General features: G+C 44.9%; 1 protein-coding gene across 1 annotated transcript in view; it reads left to right on the top strand.

Moving 5' to 3' along the window:
• Positions 1-18,111, top strand: part of LOC141245425 (protocadherin-9-like) — a 1,804,993-nt gene that overhangs the window by 291,671 nt on the left and 1,495,211 nt on the right. The gene's annotated exons all lie outside the window — the stretch shown is intronic.

Below are 18,111 nucleotides of genomic sequence, written 5' to 3'. Positions count from 1 at the left end.
CTCCACAGCTAGCAATTTGGCAATGTGCGAGTTTAGTATTTGGGCGTCTGGGTGAGTGGCTGGATAGTTATGCTTTCTTTCCACGCTCTCAGGCACGGACAATTGGACGCTTCGCTAGGACAAGGAAGTGGATGTGGTTGATGTTTTTTGTGTGTAAGCACCGCAGCTTGTGGGCAGGAGGTATGAGCGCCTGTTTCCTGAACAGTAGATTCTAAAGGACATAGCCCAAGCAATATGGCATTGGCTTGACCCGCAAATGCAGATTTGGTACCCTGGTGTTCCGCCCACCTACTGGGGTGCTTGGCTGCCATGTGGTTTTGCATACTGGTGGTGCTCAGGCACCTTGGTATGGCAGATGCTACAGACTACAATGTTTTTCTGTGAGAACTTTCAGAAAAAAATTCCACACAGCATTTGAATGCCTCCTTGCCCTGACTTAGCACACAGCGGGTGTTCTCTTGGCAACAGTTTACCCAGTTTTCACTCTGGGCACCCAGTTCTCACTCTGGGCAAACCACGACTCCTTGATGCCTGTGTTGGTGCTACATATCCATCTTCCTCTGTGTTGCTGTCATGGCTATGCGTGCCAACAGTTCAGGTCGGATCAGTGGACTCATCATCGACCATCTCATCTTCCATCTCATCCTCCTTCCCAGTTAACATTGTAGGCTGACCTGATGGCAACTGTGTCTCATCATCATCAGCCTCCACCTCTGGAGACAGTAAATGACGTTCCTCCAAGAGGCTTTCTTCTGGCCGTAGGTAGTCAAATACTTGAGCATCAACACACGCCACCTCCTCTTGTCCCTCTTCAATGCTGCACGGTGATAGGCCAGAACCAACAAAAGGATACGTACCAAACAGATCCTCGGAGTGGCCAAGCTTGGGGTCATAAGTCTCCTATAACTGATAATGGTGGGAGGAAGGAGAACCAGCTTCAGGATTGGATGGGCCAGCCTTCTGTGTATCCATAGTAGACTGTGTGGTCATGGAAGATTTGTTGCTGCTTGACAAATGCGTAGAGGCCTTGTCTGCTATCCAAGACAGAATCTGCTCTTGCTCTTCTGGCTTCCACGCATGTTTACGTTCCAGACCGGGAAAGTTTTCCAGGAACACAGTGGATGCATCAAGCTTCTGACCTGACACAGACTGAGTGCCTTCTCGCGCACCACTGACAACACCACGTCCACGTCCCTGTCCCTTAACAACAGGCTTTTTTGGCATTTTGGGTTTTGTTGACAGATTTTCAGCAGTTGAAGGCAAAAGCCAAGCTAGCTGTCACAGCCAAAATAGTGGGTAAAATGGACTGGTGCGTGCTTGGTAGCAGGCAGTAGGCAATGTTTGGATTACTGCTTTGCATAGGGCACTAAACGCCTTTTTAAGTGGACTAATGTTGATAGAAGGCAGGCTGTCACCCAAAAAACAGCGGGGAAAGTGGCCTGGTGCGTGCTTTGTAGCACTCAGAAGTAAATGTTTGCACTACTGCTTTGCATTGGGCACTAACTGCCTTTTTAAGTGGTCTAATGTGGATAGCAGAAGCCAAGCTCTGACCCCTAAAACAGCGAGGAAAATAGACAGCTGCTTTTAAAAAAAAATGCTACTACTCTGTGTGCTTGAAAAATATTGCTTTGCCTCTGACAAAAGTTGTTTTAAGATGGACACTGGAAGAACACTTTAACCTCTCCCTACCTAATACACAATCTCTCCCACCCTGTACTCTGACTTCATTGTCTGTCTTCAGCTCTGAAAAGAGCTATTTTTCGGTGGTATTATGAAGCTAGGGACTTGAGCGGCTCCTTTGAACTGTCCCTGCTCGAGCATCTCTCCCTCCCTACTAGAGATGAGCGTTGTTCTACTCGAACTGTTCGCCAATCTCAAATTCGAGCTGTTTTGGGCGGTGTTCGAGCCGTTCGGCGAACACGAACAATTTGAGAAAAATTCGGCTGTTCGAGGTTATGTTCGATAACTGTTCGTGCACCAAAATCATAACTGGATTTTTTCTCAGTAATGATGAAAATTAATGTTAATACGCAGTTTGAGTGTACAGCGGGGTGGGGGGAGGGGCAGGGGATGGATCTCTGCAGGAACATTGAAGATCTCCATTTTTTTTTCTCTTTCCCGCATTTACAGTGGGGAGGTGCAATCTGTCAGCCTATCAGCAGCGCACACACGGAGCGAAGTGCTTTTTTTCACACAAGCAAGGGCATGTGTCATTGGCAGTGTATGTCACATGTCCTTGCCCTATAAGACCAAGCCATTTTCCCCGTCGCCACCATTTTCTCACTGCTGCAGCTGCGTGTTAGACAACACCGCTGTTGCTGTGTGCGCTATACCTTGTTAATTTCAAGCCAATTTTCGCACAAATATACAGATAGCTTGGGAGTAGGGAATAGTTGTGATTGCAGTCCTTTTAAGGACTAGGTTACAGCATTTCCTACGACTTTTATCAGGCAGGTCTGTGCTCTTAAATAGATAGGTTGTGGGAGTAAAGACTAATTGTAATTGGAGTCCTTTTCAGGACTAGGTTACATCAGTTCCTATCAGTTTTTGCCAGGCAGGTCTGTGCCAGTGCTGTGCAAGTTTTTTTCACAGCATTTGGCTGAATCTAGCAAAGCTAATCCTTTTTGGCCTATTGCAGAGTGTGTTAGTCAGTGGAGTAGCCTATCTGTGTTGCAAGATATACCACCTGTGTATAGAATACCAATTTTTTTACTGCACCTAGTGAAGTAAAATCTTTTGGGCATAGCATCATTCTATTAGTCCATCTATACTGACCTCCATCAGGTTGCAAACTGAATATAATTTTTTTCTGCATCTAGCTCTGAAAAAATATTTGGCCTTCTAGCAGTGTGTGGGTCTTGTTCTATTAGTCCACCTATACTGACCTCCATCAGGTTGCAAACTGAATATATTTTTTTCTGCATCTACCTCTGAAAAAATATTGGGCTTCTAGCTGTGTGTGGGACTTGTTGTATTAGTCCATCTATACTGACCTCCATCAGGTTGAAAACTGAATATATTTTTTTCTGCATCTACCTCTGAAAAAATATTGGGCTTCTAGCTGTGTGTGGGTCTTGTTCTATTAATCCATCTATACAGACCTCCATCAGGTTGCAAACTGAATATAATTTTTTTCTGCATCTAGCTCTGAAAAAATATTTGGCCTTCTAGTAGTGTGTGGGACTTTCTCTGTTAGTCCATCTATACTGACCTCCATCAGGTTGCAAACTGAATATATTTTTTTCTGCATCTACCTCTGAAAAAATATTGGGCTTCTAGCTGTGTGTGGGTCTTGTTCTATTAATCCATCTATACTGACCTCCATCAGGTTGCAAACTGAATATAATTTTTTTCTGCATCTAGCTCTGAAAAAATATTTGGCCTTCTAGTAGTGTGTCGGACTTTCTCTATTAGTCCATCTATACTGACCTCCATCAGGTTGCAAATTAAAAATAATTTTTATCTGCATCTACAGTACCTCTGAAAAAATATTTGGGCTTCTAGCTGTGTGTGGGACTTGTTGTATTAGTCCATCTATACTGACCTCCATCAGGTTGCAAACTGAATATATTTTTTTCTGCATCTACCTCTGAAAAAATATTGGGCTTCTAGCTGTGTGTGGGTCTTGTTCTATTAATCCATCTATACTGACCTCCATCAGGTTGCAAACTGAATATAATTTTTTTCTGCATCTAGCTCTGAAAAAATATTTGGCCTTCTAGTAGTGTGTGGGACTTTCTCTGTTAGTCCATCTATACTGACCTCCATCAGGTTGCAAACTGAATATATTTTTTTCTGCATCTACCTCTGAAAAAATATTGGGCTTCTAGCTGTGTGTGGGTCTTGTTCTATTAATCCATCTATACTGACCTCCATCAGGTTGCAAACTGAAAATAATTCTTTTCTGCATCTAGCTCTGAAAAAATATTTGGCCTTCTAGTAGTGTGTGGGACTTTCTCTGTTAGTCCATCTATACTGACCTCCATCAGGTTGCAAACTGAATATATTTTTTTCTGCATCTACCTCTGAAAAAATATTGGGCTTCTAGCTGTGTGTGGGTCTTGTTCTATTAATCCATCTATACTGACCTCCATCAGGTTGCAAACTGAATATAATTTTTTTCTGCATCTAGCTCTGAAAAAATATTTGGCCTTCTAGTAGTGTGTCGGACTTTCTCTATTAGTCCATCTATACTGACCTCCATCAGGTTGCAAATTAAAAATAATTTTTATCTGCATCTACAATACCTCTGAAAAAATATTTGGGCTTCTAGCTGTGTGTGGGACTTGTTGTATTAGTCCATCTATACTGACCTCCATCAGGTTGCAAACTGAATATATTTTTTTCTGCATCTACCTCTGAAAAAATATTTGGCCTTCTAGTAGTGTGTCGGACTTTCTCTATTAGTCCATCTATACTGACCTCCATCAGGTTGCAAACTGAATATATTTTTTTCTGCATCTACCTCTGAAAAAATATTTGGCCTTCTAGTAGTGTGTCGGACTTTCTCTATTAGTCCATCTATACTGACCTCCATCCGGTTGCAAATTAAAAATAATTTTTATCTGCATCTACAGTACCTCTGAAAAAATATTTGGGCTTCTAGCTGTGTGTGGGACTTGTTGTATTAGTCCATCTATACTGACCTCCATCAGGTTGCAAACTGAATATATTTTTTTCTGCATCTACCTCTGAAAAAATATTGGGCTTCTAGCTGTGTGTGGGTCTTGTTCTATTAATCCATCTATACAGACCTCCATCAGGTTGCAAACTGAATATAATTTTTTTCTGCATCTAGCTCTGAAAAAATATTTGGCCTTCTAGTAGTGTGTGGGACTTTCTCTGTTAGTCCATCTATACTGACCTCCATCAGGTTGCAAACTGAATATATTTTTTTCTGCATCTACCTCTGAAAAAATATTGGGCTTCTAGCTGTGTGTGGGTCTTGTTCTATTAATCCATCTATACTGACCTCCATCAGGTTGCAAACTGAATATAATTTTTTTCTGCATCTAGCTCTGAAAAAATATTTGGCCTTCTAGTAGTGTTTCGGACTTTCTCTATTAGTCCATCTATACTGACCTCCATCAGGTTGCAAATTAAAAATAATTTTTATCTGCATCTACAGTACCTCTGAAAAAATATTTGGGCTTCTAGCTGTGTGTGGGACTTGTTGTATTAGTCCATCTATACTGACCTCCATCAGGTTGCAAACTGAATATATTTTTTTCTGCATCTACCTCTGAAAAAATATTGGGCTTCTAGCTCTGTGTGGGTCTTGTTCTATTAATCCATCTATACAGACCTCCATCAGGTTGCAAACTGAATATAATTTTTTTCTGCATCTAGCTCTGAAAAAATATTTGGCCTTCTAGTAGTGTGTGGGACTTTCTCTGTTAGTCCATCTATACTGACCTCCATCAGGTTGCAAACTGAATATATTTTTTTCTGCATCTACCTCTGAAAAAATATTGGGCTTCTAGCTGTGTGTGGGACTTGTTGTATTAGTCCATCTATACTGACCTCCATCAGGTTGCAAATTGAATATAATTTTTTTCTGCATCTAACCCAGCCAATAGTTTTGGCCTAATACCACAGTTTGGCCACTCAGCTCTGCTCGGTTACCATCCATTGTTTTTTTGTGCAAACAACTCCAGAGTTGTGAATTAGTTAACCACCAAAATGAGTGGAAAAAGGCCTGCTGCTGGTGGAAAGGGGAATAGGCGTGTTGGGAAGGGGAAAAAAGGTTGTGTCCGTGGGGTAGGTGTTAAAGCAACAGTAACATCTGCAGAAGAAAGACCATCTTCCAGCCAAACTAAAATGTCTACTTCTTTTAGCGGACAATGTGATAAGATCCCTTTCTTACGGCCACGCCAATCGCTACAAATTCCAGATGAGGCACAAAAACAGCAGGTGCTTCAACGGATATCAAGTGCTCCTTTAAGTGGGCTCTCCTCCACATCAACTTCAACATCACAAATACTCCAGTCCTCAAAGGTGTCACCCAAATCGCACTTGCTTCCTCACAGCTCCCAAATCTCCAGCTGCCCATCTGAGTATGAGGTAGAACAGATGGTTGAGTCTGCAGAGCTGTTTACTCATACTATAGCCTGGGAATCAGAGGTCGACTCCAGCGCTTCTGTGAATCCAGACGAGGAAATGATCTGCACTGATGCCCAGAATCTTTATGAGTCGGATCCAGGACCAGACGCAGAAGGTTCTGACCATAATGTAGACCCTCATTCCCAAACTGTAACTCCTGTTGGTGGAGACAATGAGGAAGACGATGATAAGACTCAAATACCTGATTGGAGCGACAACTTTAGTTTTTTGTCAGGGCAGGAACAGGTTGGCTCTGAGGACGACGGGTGTGATAACACACAGGGTGATGATGATGAGGTTGGAGATCCCACTTACTGTCAACCCACAGTCAGCCAAGAGATGAGGTCAGCAGAGGAGGTGGAGGAAGATGCTAGTGACGACGAGGTCAGGTTGCGCCTTCCTGGACAGAGACGTAGTACTGGAAGCACGTCAACAACTGCATCCTCAAACACAACTCTGCCTCTCACCACAAGTCGTGGTGGCTCTTCAGGTCGCATGGGTGCTAAGCCTTGCATAGCCTGGGCATTTTTTCAGATCGATAAAGATGACCCAACTCATGTTATCTGTAACATTTGTCAGCAAAAGCTAAGTAGAGGCCAAAAAATACATAGTTTGAGTACTTCATGCATGAACCGGCACATGGACATGAAGCATAAGTTGCAGTGGGAAGCTCTGTGTGCTACAATGCGGCCTAGCCGGCCGGGCCAACCACCGTCTGCCATATCTTGTGCATCCGCGGCCTCTTCATCCTCTGTGACTGGGGGGACAGCAGTCACACCTGTTTTGGGGCGCAGACCTGCCACCTCTTTTCCCGCAACAGCCAGCGTGATTGGCAGGTCATCATTTTCTTTGGAGGTGGGAACACCAGCTGGTGTTGAGCGCTGTCCGACATCGATAGCACCACCTTTGGATCAAGGCAACCTAACATGTCCGCCTGCATCTTCCTCACAGACCGGCAGTTTGCCGGGGACACCCTTATCAACCCCGTCTAAGCACAATAGCCAGCCCTCGGTCCCTCAGATGTGGACAAGTAAAAGACCATTTCCTCCTAGCCATGAGAAAGCTAAGAGGTTGAATTTCACCATCTGCAAGCTCTTGGCTACAGAAATGCTGCCTTTCCGCCTGGTGGACACAGAGGATTTTCGAGACCTTATGTCCGTCGCAGTGCCCCAGTACCAGATGCCCAGTCGGCACTACTTCTCAAAGAAATGTGTGCCTGCGCTCCACCAGCATGTCGCACACAACATCACCGCTTCTTTGAGAAACTCTGTGTGTGACAGGGTGCATTTCACCACAGACACTTGGACGAGTAGGCATGGACAGGGGCGTTACATGTCGCTGACTGGGCACTGGGTAACTATGGTGACAGCAGGACAAGGGGCTGCTGTCCAAGTCTTGCCGTCCCCACGAGTTGTGCGTCAATCCTCTTTATGTCAAAGTTCCTCCACTGCTTCTGCCTCCTCAACCTCCTCTCGGTCTTCCACCTGCACCCAAAGCCTGTCTGGTCATGCCACAAGCTTTCTAACTGCGCAGAAGGGATCCTGCACACCTCCTTACTATGCTGGCAGTAGGGCTCAACGTCATCAGGCGGTTTTTACATTGAAATGTCTGGGAAATGTGAGTCACACAGCTGAGGAGTTGTGGTCAGCTCTGGAGAACCAATTTCATGAATGGTTGTCTCCACTGGACCTGAAACCAGGGAAGGCCGTGTGCGACAATGCTGCAAACCTTGGTGCGGTCCTTCGCCGGGGCAATGTCACACACGTGCCTTGTATGGCTCACGTGTTGAACCTGGTTGTCCAGCAATTTTTAGCCCACTATCTCAGACTAGATGGCCTTCTGCAGAGGGCACGGTCGCTGTGTGCTCACGTTCGCATCCCGCAGCTCAGCGACTTACATCTCTACAGAAGTCGTTGGGCCTGCCACTTCACCGGCTAAAATGCGATGTGCCTACCCGGTGGAATTCAACTCTGCACATGTTGCAGCGACTGTGGCAGCACCGACAAGTCCTGGTGCAATACGTTCTGACGTATAGCCTGGGCCAACGAGATTCAGAGGTGGGGCAAATCACGCTGGAGGAGTGGTCTCAGATCAGGGACCTATGCACCCTTCTGCACAGTTTTGAAATGGCGACGAAGATGTTTAGTGCTGACGATGCCATTATCAGCATGACTATTCTGGTGATTTACATGCTGGAGCACATGATAAACAGAATTCGGAGTCAGGTGGTGGAACAAGAGGAGGTGGAGGAAGTAGAGGAGGAGGAGTTGTATGCGGAAGGGCTAACATCTGCAAGGTCCAGACGGTCGGCAGCACCAAGGCGGCAGGCATGTCAGGGTGGGGGAGATGGTTTTACCAGGGCGCATGGTAGCAGCCAAACTAGTGAGGAAGGTGCAGAAGCCCAGGAAGAAGTGGAGGACGAACTGATGGAAGACTCATCAGATGAGGGAGACCTTGATCACATTTCTGTTGTGCGAGGTTGGGGGGAGAGGCAGAGGAAGGAAGCATGATTGTTACCTCGCCACCAACACAACAGGGACTTGGTGCTCCTGGATGCGCAACACACACGAGTGCCTTCTTGCTGCACTACCTGCAACATGACCCTCGAATTGTGAGAATTAGAAATAATCCTGACTACTGGGTTGCCACACTGTTAGATCCCCGGTACAAAAGTAAATTTGCAGAAATTATTCCTGCCATAGAAAGGGATGCACGCATGCAGGAGTATCAGCAGAGACTGTTGCAGAATCTTACATGTACTTTTCCACAAAATACCAGTGGTGCACGTAGTGAATCTCACAGTTCCAACTTGCCAACCGTGGGACCGTCAAGTGTTCAGCACTCAAACCGTAACAGAACCACAGTATCTGCTGGTAACATCAATTTTGCGGAATCATTTCACCACTTTTTTAGCCCATCCTTTGCAAGGCCACAGGAGACAAGAAGTCTGACACATAGTCAACGCCTAGAGACGATGGTACAGGAGTATCTCCAAGTAAACATTGAAGCCACGACTGTGTCACTGGACCCTTGCTCATTTTGGGCTTCCAATCTGGATAAATGGCCGGAGCTAGCCACTTACGCCTTGGAGATCTTGTCATGCCCCGCAGCCAGCGTTCTGTCTGAACATGTGTTCAGCGCTGCTGGTGGTGTGCTTACAGATAAGCGCACGCGGCTCTCCACTGATAATGTAGACAGACTCACGTTCATAAAGATGAATAAATCATGGATTCGAAACGACTTTTCTACCCCTGTGTCATCCTGGGGAGAGTAAAAGCTTGATGATTGGTTAAAATCACCCTACCAACCGTTTTAAGCTTTCAAATTACTAATCATGTTTATCTGTATCTTGACTGGAAAATAATTTGGGCTTTGTAGCAGTGTATCAAAAGGAAGATTAGAACCGAGTATATGGTTGCTTTGCAAAAGTATCATAAATAACTATATAATTTCCATATTGCAACCAACTCATAAAACCATATATCGAGGGCCATTCGTGGAAAAAACATATAGAACGAGGTGCCTAAGCAAAAGAAACCACGAATATATAGCCAATAGTAGTAGAAAAATAGAAAATAGCTTTATTTGAAAAATTTATATAGAAAAATACTACAGGTCATACGGGACTCCAGTGGCAAAACATATGACACAAAATCACATATAGAAAATTAAAACATAATTAAAAACAAACAACAGGTGTCACCATAGGGTGCAGATTCAAAATCCATCATGTAACATTTATCTTTTATTGCGTTTCCCTCACAAGAACCAAAAGAGGGGAGTGGGATGAATATATATATATATATAGATAGGCGTGGAAGAAGGATATTATCAGCCCAAAAAAAGAAAAGACATATTACTAGCAACGAAAAAGAAACATGGCTCCCCGACGCACGTTTCGGCACTCCTGCCTTTTTCAAGGGGAGTGCCGAAACGTGCGTCGGGGAGCCATATGGTGTGCAGTTTCTTCATCCTATAAGGTGAATCATGTATCTTTTTCGTTGCTAGTAATATGTCTTTTCTTTTTTTGGGCTGATAATATTGTTGCTGGGGAGCTGATGGAAGTATGGGTTATGATGTGTGAGGCCTTGTCTGTGGCCATGTATATTGTATTATAACATCCTTCTTCCACGCCTATCTATATATATATATATATTCAACCCACTCCCCTCTTTTGGTTCTTGTGAGGGAAACGCAATAAAAGATAAATGTTACATGATGGATTTTGAATCTGCACCCTATGGTGACACCTGTTGTTTGTTTTTAATTATGTTTTAATTTTCTATATGTGATTTTGTGTCATATGTTTTGCCACTGGAGTCCCGCATGATTTGTAGTATTTTTCTATATAAATTTTTCAAATAAAGCTATTTTCTATTTTTCTACTACTATTGGCTATATATTCGTGGTTTCTTTTGCTTAGGCACCTCGTTCTATTTGTAGCAGTGTGCAGCACTGATCCTATTAGGCCATCTATACTAAAGCTTCACCAGATTTAAAATTAAAAATAATTTTTAGCTGCATCTAGCCCGGAAAATAATTTTGGGGCTCCGAGATGCGCAAGACACATAAGTGCCTTCTTGCTGCACTACCTGCAGCATGACCCTCATATTGTCAGAATTCGAAGTAATCATGACTACTGGGTTGCCACACTCTTAGATCCCCCAAACTTTTCGATCAACCTTTTCATTTTAATAAAGACCAAAAAAATGGTCATTTTTGAAATTATAAGCATTAGCAGGTTGTTAGAAACTGAAATCAAACAGTTTTCAACTCAAAACTTTATTCTAGGTGATGTTACATTTTCACATAGGACCCCTTGTTCGAAAGGAGCTTCTGAACTCTCTCGTCCATTGAATTTGTCAGGTTTTGGATGGTTTCTGCTTCAATTGTTTTGCATGAGGACAGAATACCCTCCCAGAGCTGTTGCTTAGATGTGAACTGATTCCCGCCATCATAGACACTCCTTTTAATGATGCTCCAAAGGTTCTGAATGGGGTAGAGGTCAGGGGAGCATGGGGGTCACACCATAAGTTTGTCCCCTTTTATGCCCATATCAGCCAGAGATGCAGATGTTTTATGTGCAGCATGAGATGGTGCATTATCATGCAGAAAAATGATCTTGCTTTGAAATACACGGTTCTTCTTCTTGAACCATGGCAGGAAGTGCTGGTTGAGAAAATCCACATACATTATGGAGTTCATCTTTAGCGCCTTCAGGGATCCTAAAGGGGCCGACAATCTCTCTCCCCATGATTCCAGCCCAAAACATTACTCCACCTCCTCCTTGTTGGCGCTGTAGCCGTGTTTGCGTGGGGTGTCCATCAACCAGCCATCCTCCACTCCATCCATCTGGACCATCGAGCGCTGCACGGCACTCATCCGTGAACAAAACTGTTATGAAATCAGTCTTCATGTAATGTTTGGCCCACTGGAGCCGTTTCTGCTTGTGTGAAGTGGATAGAGGAGGTCGACAGGATGGCGTATGCACAGCTGCAAACCTCTGAAGGACCCTGCATCTTGTTGTTCGGGGGATGTTGGAGGCACAAGCAGTTTCAAAAACTTGTCTGCTGCTATGACAAGGCTTTTTTGCCGCTGCTCTTTCAACCTGACGTAATTGCCTGTAGGAAAGAGTCCTCAATTTGCCCTTATCACCACGCACACGTGTGTACTGTGAATCAGCTACATACTTCTTGATTGCCAAGACACTTCATCCTGATCATCGCACAATGTTGATTGTAGTCATGCCTTGACCTAAACACTCCACAATTTGTTGCTTCTCAGCAGCCGACACATCCTTTTTCTTTCCCATTTTGGCAGAAAATGTAGGCTGCTTAATAATGTGAGAGAGCCTTCTTAAGTAGTCTTGCCTTTCATTGGACACACCTGCCAAACTAATTAGCACAGGTGTCTGCAATTGCTTACAGTGATATAAAGAGCCCTGACACACATCACCATCAATGAATTTAACTGACAAACAAACAAATTCTTCCCTTATCACTCCTAAACACTTTTTGCATAATAATTTGGAACGCAGTGTACATGTGCTTTTCCACAAAACACCAGTGGTTCACGTAGTGAATCTTACAGTTCTAACTTGCCAACCGTGGTCTGTATGGAGTTGTTCAATAAAGGGCCCAAATTAAGATAACATAGATGGGAGAGGTCTCTATGAATAGGAATTCCTAAGTATTTGATATCCTGTGAGGGACAGGCAAAGGGAAAGTTGGACTGGATGGAATCCTATATGGATTTGGGGAGGGAGACATCGAGGGCCTCAGACTTCGCTGCATTGATTTTAAAATTTGACCATGTAACAAAGTGATCTATTTCAGTCATAACAGCATGGATGGATATATGTGATTGAGTGATATATACTAGGACATCATCAGCAAATAGAGAGCACTTGTACTCGGTGCCTCCCACCTCAATCCACCTAATATTGGGGTTATGGCGAATTGATGAGAACAGGTGCTCCGTCACTAGGATGTATAAGAGAGGGCACAGAGGACATCCCTGCCTTGTACCATTGGTGATTGTGAAAGGTGATGAAAATGTTCTGACGCACCCCCTGGGCCTTGGGACACCCGGAGCCGGACCCTTTTTGGTGGATGCTGGTGGTTGTAGTCTTCGTGGCGGTGACCCGGTTCCGTGGCTCAGGGCGGTCAAACCAGTGGCGGAACTATTTATGTGGTTTTGATGTTTAAATGTACGACTACGCCACCCGTGGATTGCGGTCAGAGTGAACCGCCGCTACAGGGCAGACCGCTGAGGCTGGTGTTGTGGGTGTAGCAGAGCGTAGCATAACTCCCCACGGGAGGAGTATAGCCTCAGGGCAGTGTATGCGGAGGATGGGGGTGATGGTGCAGGGCAGCAGCAGTAACGACACGGAGTCAGTGATGCAGTTCAGGGCCTTTACTCACAGTTCTTATTATCCAGACCTCGTCTGCAGGTAACGGCTGCCCACGTCGTACTGTGCTCACCAGGTGAGGGGCTAAGACAACTCCCAAATAACTTTGGAGCTCTTCACAGGACCCCCTTTGTGTGTCCTTTGTCTGGCCTTTCTTACCAACACTTCTGTCCGGCTGCCTCGGGCCTCCTCTTGGTAAACTTGGCGCCAGTTTCCCTGACCCTATGTGGTGCCTTCCTAGCGGGTGTAGCGAGGGGCTGCGCCACATAAAATGTCAGAGCCTCCGGTTTCTAGCTGAGGGTCGTTTCCTGCCTCCACTAGTTCGGGGACCGGTCTCCCCCTTTGGCCTGACCCCTCCACGCAGGTGGATTCGGGCGTGCGGTGGCGACTCGCCCGTCCGCACCCCTGGGATCCCTTCATTCCTCGTTCCTGGAGCCTTCTCCGCTCCTCTTCCTTCCTTCTCCCTCTTCCAGGCCTGGGCCACTGTTACTAGGCCCGCCTCCAGAGCAGAGCTCATGCAGAGCCCCTGCTCCCTGCCACTTCTGCTCAGACTTCTCTGCACTGAACTAAGATGGTGCCCACCTTTTATACTCCCTTCTCAATGCACCCAGGAACTGCTTCCTCCCTGCTCCTGCACTACAGGGTTCCCCTTCCTCAGTGTTCCCTCCCCCCACTCCAGCCAGGGACAGGGACTGTCGTGCCCATCTCAGGGGCATATTGGTCGCCCTGCCCCACGGCAATGTGGTGTAATGCATGCAGGTGTCGGGTCCTGATCCACACTCCATCCTTACCTGAGAGTGAGATATCACACCTCTGGGTGAGGTGCAATACGTCTGTAGCAACCGAGCCCTCAGGGTGCTACAATTCCATTTATCTTCAGCCTAGGTGACGTATTGCGATACAGGGCCGTGATTTTGGCTATAAAAGGGTCCCCTAGACCCCTACCCCAAGCTTTTTAAGAGAATCATATATGGCGTGCCAGGAGACTCTATGGAATGCTTTCTCAGCATCCAACGAGAGTATCTTATTACAAATTTTTAACTGCATCTAGCCCAGGAAATACTTTGTGCCTAGTAGCAGTGTCTGCTAGTCAGCGGATTATCCCGGCTGTTAAGAAAGCTACACCACCTGTAGTTTAGACACTTAATTTTTTCAAAGGAAATGCTTCGGGACCATGGGATACTTAGTGAAGAGCATCAGGAGGCACCCAAAGGCATAGGGGCTGGGACTGGCAGTAGGATGCCTTGCGGTGGACAGCCGAGCTCGATCCTTATAAAAGCTTTTTAACTGCAGCAGCTTTAGTGGACGCTACTGGAGCTGGAATTACCGCGGCTGCTGGCATGAGACTTGCCCTCCAATAGATCCTTGTAAATGGATTTAAAGTGTATTCATTCAAATTAGAGAGACAATTTAAATTAAAAAGCTTAGAGCTGCCTCCACCACAGGGGGGCTCGCTCGACCCACCAGCGGACAGGCACCAGTATTGGGAGAGGGGGGCTGGCCATCAGGGTTCACCGCGGCTCTGGCACAAACCCGGCGACACGGAGGTGGCATGGGCAGGAGCGGACTAGCCGTGTCGGCTTCTCACTTTTTGGATTTTAGAAGGGCATGACATGCCTATATCTGTGTCTCCCCCTCCTTTTACTCCTCCACCTCTTTTATTTTCGCATGACTATATGTACTTGTCACTTTTCCATGTGTTAGTTATGTCTTCTGAGCAGTTTGTCAGCTTTTGGACACCTTTGAAGGTGTTTTCTATGTGTTTCTATGTGTTTTTGTTTGCCTGCCATTGGTTTTAACGGTGTTCGAAGGTGTTCGACGAACAGTTCGACGAACAGTTCGGCGAACACAGGGGTGTTCGACGAACCGAACCGAACTCGAACACTACGGGGGTGGCTCAACACTACTCCCTTCTCTACACTGAACTAGTATACACTGCAGGTTGCCCTGAAAAGGGCTTTTGTTTTATCAAGAGGCCTAAACACTCTCCCTAGCAGCTCAGCGATCTCTCCCTATGCTTGTAGAATGCAGGCTCTGGAAGCAATGTGCACAAAATGGCAGCGTCAGGGCTTAAATATGCCCTATGATGCTGGGCGGCCAGCCAATCACAGTAATGCCACAACTACGATGTCTGCGGCATTACTGTGATTGGTTAAGAAGCCCAGCATGTTTAGTGCCTGCAAAGGAGGCGCCAAAACTGCAGGGCGGGACATCCGAATATAGCGAGGCGAGTACACAAATACTCGCAATATAATGAGTAACCCGAATACCGTACTATCCGTGCGAATAGCAAATAGTAACAAATACACTCGCTCATCACTAGTTCTATTCCCTGGAAACTCACATAAAGCATAGAAGAGAAGACCACAGCACTCAAATCATCATTTCAAGAAGATCTCAGTATTTTCACTAAAATCATATGCCTTCATACTGAGTGATTATCTTTCTTATATAAATGTGTACTAGAATAAGAAACTATACAACTATGCAAACATAAGACAATTTTCTTCACTTCAAGTATCATCAATATTATAAAAGGGAATCTGTCATGTGATGTTTAGATAGGATATCAATGGTACCCTGAAATAGTGCTTGGGTAGCCCTTTCAGAACAAGTAACTTGTATTATTGTTTTTACTTTGGTTTTCTTGCTGTAACCTTCTTAACATAGCAGATTTTCCTAGTCCGATCTATGATGATCGTTTGCCGGCTAGGTCTGCATATGCTAATGAATTGTGATTATGCATGCAGGCTTATCCAGCACCCTATTCTCTGCCACCCATTTGTCATCTATATCACTAATTGTAAAATTTGTATTTAGCTCCTCTGAAGAGTAGACGTCTCAGTGAGGAAATAAAACGGCGTTTGCTGAGACCTAGGAAGCAGGGGCGGACACTGACAGCTTGGGGCCCCTGTGCAAGAAATGTGTATGGGCCTCCCTCCTTTCATTGCGACAAAGCTACAGATTATATATATATAGCCACACACATATATATACCATACATAGTCTCCTTTATTATTGCTGTCCCTTATTACAGCGTGCCCTCTATTGTTATGTACAGCTCTGTCCCTTACATATCGGATTATCTATAGCTCCCTGTTCTGTATTACATACCACCCTCTCTTGTTAGATGTATAATGCAATGACGGATAATGGAGCATGGGAAAGCTTCTTTTCTAATGGAGGAGCTGATGGACTGGTCTTCTGGTCACCAGCTGCTCAATCGCAGTCATTTTATATCTAACAAGAGAGGACTATTTAATAAAGAGAGGATGCTGTGACTGACAAAAATAACAAGAATACACAATGTATGGGACAGCACTGTACATAACAGCAGAGAAAGCTATATAATAAGAGATGACACCATATATAACTAGAGAGGATGGTAAATAATAATGGAGGGTGTTATACATTATAAAAGAAGAAACTATGTTACTAAAGACGGCTCTATACATAATAAGTAAGTACACTATATACAAAGGGACAAAGCTATACATAATACGACTACATTCGTGTATCCGTGTGCAGTGTTGGTGTGCTGCCTGACTTTACAGACGCATTGAGCATGTCCTTTTCTGATCCTCAAAATCAGATCAGAACAGGACATTCTCTGACCCTCACGGATCTCATTCTCAGATCCGTGAGTTTCACAAATGTGTGAATGAATCTATAAAGCCCTACAAGTCCATGTGATGTCCATTAAAAAAATCTGGCATCACATAGGCATATCACACAATTATGAAAATGCAGCCTAAGAGATTTTACAGATAACATTATCACTCCAAGTCATACAGTGCAGATACAGAATAATATTTACTTCCAGGCACTTAACGGTGTAATCTCATCTGATTAGAGTCATTTTCTGCTGTTTCTTCTCCATCTGGTCAGACCTTCATGTCGATATCTCCCAGCCATGTCTCATTTTGTCACGATGATCTCCAGCCTAGAAAATAACAAGGTTACATATATTGTATATATACATGCGTCTCACCCGCACTGCACTCCTGAATACAGATATGTACCCCACCATTAATAAACTATCAGCCACGCACCAATCAAAATATAAAGTGACAAGCAGCACTGTGCCCTCATTAACTATAATCTCCACCACCCAATAATATAAATTATTCAGTCTCTGTGACACTCCCCAATTAACTGTAAGGCTATGTGCACACGGAAAATATACAAGGCTTTACAGTACAAGCAAAGTGAATAAGATTCCTGAAGTCTTATGCACACGTTGCTTATTTTTTCCTTGCAGATTTGCATTTGATTAAAATCTACATAATGTCAATTCTTATTTCACCCGTACTAATGAGAGTGGGAAAATGCAAAACAAAAGCATGTCAAAAACGTGGCAAAAAATTATTTTATGCAGCGTTCTTCCTGCCAACACATTATGACATGCAGCTGAATTTTCTCCTGCAAATCCTGACACATAGCCCTAGTCCCTGCCCTGTGTCCTCCACCCATTTATTATAAGTCATTGATAGCATCATAATGAATTTGGAGGTGGGAGAAGATATTATAAAGTACTGAGCATCCTCTGCTACCTCCCAATTCATTGCAAGTCCCTGACAACGTCTTCTACCACCTTTCAATTCATTATGAAGTGCCCTATGCACCTTACCCCCATCATTGCTCTCCCCAATCTTTGTTCTCCCACACCACACTTCAGTGTCCTCTCCCCCTCCCTCATCATTGTTCTCCCATACCACCTCCATCATTGTTCTCCCACACCACCTCCATCATTGCTCTCCCCACCACCCCATCATTGCTCTCCCACACCACCCCATCATTGCTCATCCACACCACCCCCATCATTGCTCTCCCACAACACCCCTATCATTGCTGCCCACAACACCCCCATCATTGCTCTCCCACACCACCCCCATCATTGCTCTCCCACATCACCCCCATCATTGCTGTCCCACAACACCCCCATCATTGCTCTCCCACAGCACCCCAATTATTGCTGTCCCACACCACCCCCATCATTGCTCTCCTCCATCACCTCCATCATTACTGTCCCACACCACGCCATCATTGCTCTCCCCATCATTGCTGTCTAACGTCACCACCATCATTGCTGTCCCACA

This window comes from Phyllobates terribilis, unplaced genomic scaffold (assembly GCF_046119375.1).
Source record: "Phyllobates terribilis strain yellow unplaced genomic scaffold, ASM4611937v1 Scaffold_2__4_contigs__length_985480577, whole genome shotgun sequence".
Taxonomy (NCBI): domain Eukaryota; kingdom Metazoa; phylum Chordata; class Amphibia; order Anura; family Dendrobatidae; genus Phyllobates; species Phyllobates terribilis.
This window is presented reverse-complemented; position numbering and strand designations above follow the sequence as displayed.